Below are 8,047 nucleotides of genomic sequence, written 5' to 3'. Positions count from 1 at the left end.
AATGAGAAACGTCATCAGAGCGGGTAATAGGGTTGGGAACATAGGTTTTTGATGCCTATATATTCATTTAACTATTAAGAAAAATCTAAAGTAATACAGTGCAAATTTGGATTGGGTTGAGATCAGATCGAGGTAGAAGGGGTCCCAGAAGATCATCAGGCTATTCTCTAGTTTTCCCCTGACGGAACCCTCTTTTTTTTTTCATTACTTCCAAAGACCTCCTATGAGCAAAGGACAAAGTGAACCTCAGAGCACTGGTTTACTCTCCACCCCATATTCATGTTAATAAACTTAAAATCAGTAAACCTTAATTCTAACATTTCTTTTTTTTTTTTTAATTTTTTTTCCTCCTTAATTTATTTAATTGACAGAGAGAGACACAGTGAGAGAGGGAACACAAGCAGGGGGAGTGGGAGAGGGAGAAGCAGGCCTCCCGACAAGCAGGTAGCCCAATGTGGGGCTCGATCCCAGGACCTTGGGATCATGGCCTGAGCTCAAGGCAGATGCTTAACAACTGAGCCACCCAGGCGCCCCTCTAACATTTCTGTACCCCTCTTGAATAACCCAGTCTCTTAAGAGAGACGTTCTCAAATGTGGTTACACATGGGAAGTTCTTCTGGGGTGCCTGGGTCCCAAACCCAGAGGTTCTAATCACGGGCCTACCTTGGGGATATTGCTGATTTGGGTCCAGACCACACCCAATAAAACAAATTTCACAATAAAGTGAATTAAATGTATTTTTTGGTTTCCCAGTGCATATGAAAGCTGTTTACCCTCTATCGTCAGCTACTAAGTATGCAACAGCATTGTGCTAGAAAATGCTGACCATCACCTCAGCTTCCAGCGAGTTGCCGTCTTCCTGCTGGTGGAGGGTCTTGCGTCGGTGCTGCTGGCCGCTGACCGGCCAGGGTGCTGGTTGCCAAAGGTGGGGTGGCTGTGGAAGTTCTTAAAATAACACAGTGATGAAGTTGGCTTCATCGATTGACTCTGACTTTCATGATTTCCCTGTAGGTTGTGATGCTGTTTGGTAGCATTTTACCCACAGTAGAACGTCTTTCCGAATTGAGGCCAGTCTTCTCCAACCCTGCTGCTGCCCGATCAACTAAATTTATGTCATATTCTAAATCACTCACTGTCATTCAACAATCTTCACGGCATCATCACCCAGAGAAGCTTCCATCTCAAGAAACCACTTTCTTTCCTCATCCATAACGAGCCTCTCCTCATGAGGTTTGATCACGAGACGCAGCAGCTCACTCCCATCTTCAGGCTCCACGTCTAACACTGGTTCTCTAGCTCTTTCCACCACTTCTGCAGTGACATCCACCACTGACATCCTGAACCCCTCCAAGTCATCCTTGCGGGTGGGAATCAGCTTCTTCCAAACTCCTGTTCATGTTGATATTTTGACCTCTTCTCATAAGTCACAAATGCTTTTACTGGCATCCAGAATGGTGAAAGCTTTCCAGAAGGTTTTCAGTTGACTTTTCCCAGATCCATCAGAGGAATCGCTGTCTATGCAGCTATAGCCTTAAGAAATGAATTTTTTGAATAATAAGACTTGAAAGTTGAAATGACTCTTGATCCACGGGCAGCAGAATAGATGTTGTGTGAGGAGGCATGAAAACAGCATTCATCTCCGTGTTCATCTCCATCAATGCTCTTGGGTGACCAGGTGCATTGCCAATGAGCCATCGCATCTTAGACGGAATCTTTTTCCCCAAGCAGAAGGTCTCTACAATGGGCTTAAAGTAGTCAACCACGTCGTAAACAAATGTGCTGTCATCCAGGCTTTGCTGTTCCATTTATAGAGCACAAGCAGAGTAGATCTAGCATCATTCTTAAGGGCCCTAGGATTTTCAGAATGGTGACTGAGCACTGGCTTCAACGTCAAGTCTGTAGCTGCATTGGCCCCTAACAAGACAGTCAGCCTGTGCTTTGAAGGCAGGCATTGGCTTCTCCTCTCCAGCTACAAAAGTCCTGGGGGGCATCTTCTTCCACAACAAAGCTGCTTCATCTGCATTGAAAACCTGTGCTTGGTGCAGCCACCTGCATTAGTTCTCAGCTCGATCTTCTGGAGAACTTGCTGCAGCTTCTCCCTCCGTACCTGCTGCTTCACCTGGCACTTGGTGTTACAGAGATGGTAAGAACCAACCTCTGCAGGCTTCAGACTTTTCTTCGGCAGCCTCCTCACCTCTCTCAGCCTCCACAGACCTAAAGAGAGTCAGGGCCTGGCTCCGGATTAGACTTTGGCTTAAGGAATCCTGCGGCTGGTTATCTTCTGAGCAGATCGCTCCCATTTTCCCCGTATGAACAGCAGGGCTGTTGTGCCTTCTTACCATGGGTGTGTTCACGAGAGTAGCACTTCTAATTTCCTTTAAGAACCTCTCCTCTGCATTCACAACTTGGTTCCCTGCTTGACACAAGAGGCCCAACTTTCTGCCCGTCCTGGCTTTAGACATGACTTCCTCAATGCCTGAGCTTACTCATTTCTAGCTTTTGACTTAAAGTAAGAAACATGGAACATTTCCTTTCACTTGATCACTTAGATGTCATTGTATGGTTATTAATTGGCCTCATTTCACTATTGTTATAGAGGCCTGAGGAGGGGGAGAGAGACAGGAAACAGTCAAGAGGAGCGGTCAGAACACGCACAACATTTATTAAGCTCGCCATCTTATATGAATACACTTCGTGGTGTCCCAAAACAATTAAAATAGTAACATCAAAGCTTACTCATCACCAATCATCATAACAAATATAATCATTTGAAATCCTGCAAGAATTACTTCATTGTGACACGGAGACATGAAGTGAGCAAGTGTTGTTGGGAAAATGGTGCCAATAAACTTGCTGGATGCAGGGCGGCCACAAAGGTTGAATTTGTAAAAGACACCATATCTGAAAACCATGATAAAGTGAAGCAAAAGAGAGGGGCCTCTGGGTGGCTCAGTGGGTTAAGCCTCTATCTTCGGCTAGGGTCGTGATCTCAGGGTCCTGAGATCGAGCCCCTCGTCGGGCTCTGCTCAGCAGGGAGCTTGCTTCCCCCTCTCTGCCTACTTGTGATCTCTGTCTGTCAAATAAATAAATAAAAATCTAAAGTGAAGCAAAAGAGAATGAGGTATGTTTGTGAACTGACCTGGGATGTGGCCTGGTTGTTAAGAGCATTTAAGGCTTCTAGGTGATTCTAAGACAACAACTGCTGTAGGAGAAATGGTGAGAAGAACTCAGGTGCTAGAGCCTGTAGGGTTGTCCAGAACAAAGTGGATAATAATGCTTCTTTGAGGGGTGGGGGTGTTAGAAGAATCAAAAAAGAACGATGTGTATTAATTACCCAGCACCCAATGTATAGCAGTAACAAGTAGTTTTTCTCCTTAAGGCCGACAAAATTCAGATGCATTTGTGGAAGTGAAAATGAGTTCCTGTCCTGGATGATCTTACAAGAAATGAACAGCAAGCAGATTGCTCAGATCCTGGGAGTGGGCTGAGCGTCTTAACATCATCCTCCGCCCCGTGCCCCAGTCTTCCCTCTCTCCTCCTCCTCCATCCCACTGACTACACTATGAAAATGCCTATAATCCTGCTGCTCTCCCGGCCTATCTTACCCAAGCGTGCTCAGAATTTTGAAAAGCCACAACTGCATGTTTATACCCAAAATACAGCCCTTCAGCCAACAACTTGGTCCGCTGGACTCTCCACATTTCTTCTTAACTGGTATCATTATCTCAAGGTGTCAAATAACCCGATGGAAGAGATGAGTGGAAAACGCTTTTTTCTTTCTTCTTCTTCTTTTTTTTTTTAAGTCTTTTACAATAGAGGGGAAAGATGCCATATTACAAAGCTTCAATCTTTTTTAAACTACCTTGCGCATGGATGAGACTTCTCTTGACTTCAAAAGATGGGACTCTATTTTCAAGATCTCTTGTTACTCGTTCTGCATATCATGTATTACAAAAACAATATTATATATTCACCATGTTCAAAACAACTTATTTTCTGAAATCCCTTCTTTTATGTATGTGAGGAGAGAGAAATGAGGAGTCTAGATATCCAAGTGGTAAGGAACTATACGCATGCAGGCTCCCAGGTGGTTTTGCTGACCAGACCACATTCTGTGCTTAAGCAAATGTTTAGTGTGTCTACCATATACTAGATGTGTTGGAGATAAAGTTGGGCATAAGACATAACCTCCATTCACAAGACACTTGTAAGACATTTTTGAAGAATAAAAAAAGGTCTAAAAAGATCATTCATGGGGCATTCCATGGTGTAGTCCATTGAGCACCCAACTCTTGGTTTCCACTCAAATCATGATCTCAGTATCCTCAGATTGAGCCCTGTATCAGGCTCTGCACTCAGCCTGGAGTCTGCTTAAAATTCTCTCTCACTTGCTCTCTTCCCCTCCTGATTGTTCTCTCTCTCTCTCTCTCTCTCTCTCCCTCTCTCAAATAAATACCTAAGTCTTCAAAGAGAGAGAGAGAGAGAGAACTCATATTACAAGATGTTTAACAATTTAAAATTAACCACATGGAGAGATGATACTGGTGAGAATTCTGAGGAAAGAGAGATCAAGCTGCGTGGTGTAGTGAGGAGATCATTGGGGCAGCAGGGAACAGTGCTTGAGCAGGACATTAAAGGATGGATGGTTTGGCAGCCTGGAGGTTTGGCTGCAACATCGTTCATCCCTTCCTCATTGCTTCTAGATCCCTGATTATGTTTGGACAGCAATATGCCCATTCTGGAAAATAAGTCATGTCTTATGGTAATCCTGCTGTCTTTGCTGTTGATGGATCGAGGGATAAGTTTAGGGTACAGTTTTGCTCCAATTCTGGGAAATATTATCTTGCTGTCTGACCCACTCCCTTTTCTTGCTTCCTTGCATGCCTGTCCTATGAAGATATGATTCTGAAAGCTGAATCAGCCCTCTAGTGAACATTATGGGCTGGAGGGAGGTTGCATCACCAAAACAATGAAGGTAGTAGAATACAACATGAACTGGGGCGCCTGGGTGGCTCAGTGTGTTAAGCCGCTGCCTTCGGCTCAGGTCATGATCTCAGGGTCCTGGGATCGAGTCCCGCATCGGGCTCTCTGCTCAGCGGGGAGCCTGCTTTCTCCCCCTTCTCTCTGCCTGCCTCTCTCCTTGTGATCTCTGTCTGTCAAATAAATAAATAAAATCTTAAAAAAAAAAAAAAAGAATACAACATGAACAAGTCTGGGTCACCGGTGATGTCGTAAAGCCCTCCAGTCAACCATGGACTGCCCACCTCCGGATTTTCTGTTATGTGAAATAACTATGCCTTTATTATTTAAAATACTTTAGTTGGCTGAACCAATAATGATTAACCTTCAAAAAAACAGAAGGTACCAGTCTTATCTGGTTTTCTGGTTATTCTACCAAACATTTTTTTTTTAATTTTTTTTTTTATTTGACAGAGAGAAATCACAAGTAGATGGAGAGGCAGGCAGAGAGAGAGAGAGGGAAGCAGGCTCCCTGCTGAGCAGAAAACCCGATGCGGGACTCGATCCCAGGACCCTGAGATCATGACCTGAGCCGAAGGCAGCGGCTTAACCCACTGAGCCACCCAGGCGCCCCTCTACCAAACATTTTTAAATTAAATACAAAATATCCACAATTCTGTCCAGAAAATAGAAGCAGAAGGCATACTTCTTCACTCATTCTATGAGAACAGCACTGCTCTAATACCAAAACCAGATAAAAGGCATTATGAGAAAGAAAAACTACAGACCAATATCTCTCATGAACATAGATGTAAAAATCCTCAACAAAACATTAATAAATCAAATCCAATGAGGTACAAAAATTATATAACACAACCAAGTGGGATTTATTGCAAGTATATAAGTTTGGGTCAACAACCTTGAAAAAATCAATCAACATAATCCACCACATCAATAAGCTAAAGAAGAAAATACACATCATATCAACCGATTCTGAAAATGCATTTGACAAGATCCAATACCCACTCATGATAAAACATCAGCAAAGTAGGAAAGGGCAGAATTACCTCAAGGTGATGGAGAGCATCTACAAAACTCTACAGAGCATCATACCTAATGATGAAAGACTGCATGCCTTCTCCCAGAAATGGAAAACCATAAATATGGTCAACTCATCTTCGACAAAGGAGCAAAGGCAATTCAATAAAGAAAGACTTTAGCTAATGGGTCTGGAATAAATAGATGTTCATCCACAAAAAAAGGAAAAAAAAAAAAAAAACTACCCAGAGACCTTAAACCTTTCACAAAAATTAACTTAAATTGGATCATAGGTCTCAAAGTAGACCACTCAACCATAACATTTCTTGAAGAAAACACAGAAGAAAAATCTAGGTGATCTTGGATTTGGTGGTGAACTTTTTAGATACAACACCAAAACCACAATCCATGAAAGAAACCATTGATAAGTTGAGCTTTATTAAAATTAAAAACTTATGGTCTGAAAAAGACACTGTTAAGAAAATAAAGAGACAAACCGCAATCTGGGAGAAAATATTTGCAAAACACATGTCTGCTGAAGGGCGTGTATCCAAAATATACAGAGTAGTTCAAAGCCTGTTGTTCAAGAGTCAACTGTGATATATTGTATTAGGAGTATCTGAAACGGCCTCTCAGAAGGTGGCAGCAGCGGGAAAGATGGTGACATAAGACACTTAGGAAATACAATAAGAATAAAGCAAAAGGGGGCTCCTGGGTGGCTCAGTGGGTTAAGCCTCTGCCTTCGGCTCAGGTCATAATCGCAGGGTCCTGGGATCGAGCCCCGCATCGCATCGGGCTCTCTGCTCAGCAGGGAGCCTGCTTCCTCCTCTCTCTCGCTGCCTGCCTCTCTGCCTACTTGTGCTCTCTGTCTGTCAAATAAATAAATAAAATCTTAAAAAAGAAAGAAAGAAAGAATAAAGCAAAAGGAACTGCAAAATCAAGGCATGTGGTTAATTGATAAAGTTGCATCCCACGGGGAAATGGACGAACAGTTCTGATCCTGATCTACATGTGCACTAGAACTGAACAGTGAAGCTCATGGACAGTGAGTGGATGGTGGGGCCGGTTTTCTAACCCCTGGAATGCGATTTTGTTGTTAAGCGAAGGGAGGAGACTAGAATGACCCGCATGGTGATGGACTGGCGTTGGAGACAATAGTATGAATTCACGTTTAAATTAATGTACTGAAATATTTATAGATTTGTGTACATACAAAAGGGGCCTAGAAGGGTGCCTAGATGCTAACAACACCCCAGTCACGATGGCATGGTTAGTGCCTGTAGCTTGGTTTCCAGTATCAGTCTCCAGCTCAAAGGAACCAGGTTCTCTGGAGAATGGTTGATGTTAGGACTGGGAGAGAAAATATACAAGGGGAGCCTGGACCACCCTTTAGTGTCAGGAAGTAAGGAAGTGCTCGCAAGCCAAACCAACCAAATCCACAACGAAGGCGGTATGTCACAGGGAAATAGGAGACAACTAAAGGAATTCCAAAGACCCAAAATGGAGCAATCTGAGACACTAAATAAAGCAGCCTTGGATTAGAACCCGAGTTATAAAATACATACCCAAGAGTCTATACTGAAAAAAATAAATGAAGAAGAGATAATTCTCCCACAGAGAAAAACCTCAAATAGTTGATGCCAATACTCCACCCTCAAGGCGGGAGAGCAGAACTCCTGCTCCCTGTGGGTGAGCTCCCCAGACTAGTTTCCTTCCAAACAGGACAGTATGGAAAGAAGGGAAATGAGTAACTCTCCAGCTGAGAAATCTGACACAGAAATCTCGGCCATGCAATGAAGGTCAGTTTCAGCCATGAGAAATCACATTGACAGTACGTACCACAATACAATACAGTGAAAATGGCACTTTCTCTCCGTGGTCTTCTACCCAAATGCCCATAACCCCAAGTCTAATCCTGAGGAAAACGTCAGAGAAATCCCAGGTGGAGGACATTGTATGAAATAGCTAAAACTCTTAAAACTCTCAAGGTCTCCTGAACACTAGAAATGGCCCTCAAACAATGCGGGGGTTAAGAACACCAATCCCCTTC

The 8,047-nt window shown here is 43.3% G+C and overlaps 1 pseudogene; it reads right to left on the bottom strand.

The window, feature by feature from the left end:
* Positions 1–833: 833 nt before the first annotated feature.
* Positions 834–2,556, bottom strand: LOC131834729 (tigger transposable element-derived protein 1-like; annotated as a pseudogene).
* Positions 2,557–8,047: the final 5,491 nt, after the last annotated feature.

The sequence above is a fragment of the Mustela lutreola genome, chromosome 6, assembly GCF_030435805.1.
Source record: "Mustela lutreola isolate mMusLut2 chromosome 6, mMusLut2.pri, whole genome shotgun sequence".
NCBI classification, from domain to species: Eukaryota; Metazoa; Chordata; class Mammalia; order Carnivora; family Mustelidae; genus Mustela; species Mustela lutreola.
This window is presented reverse-complemented; position numbering and strand designations above follow the sequence as displayed.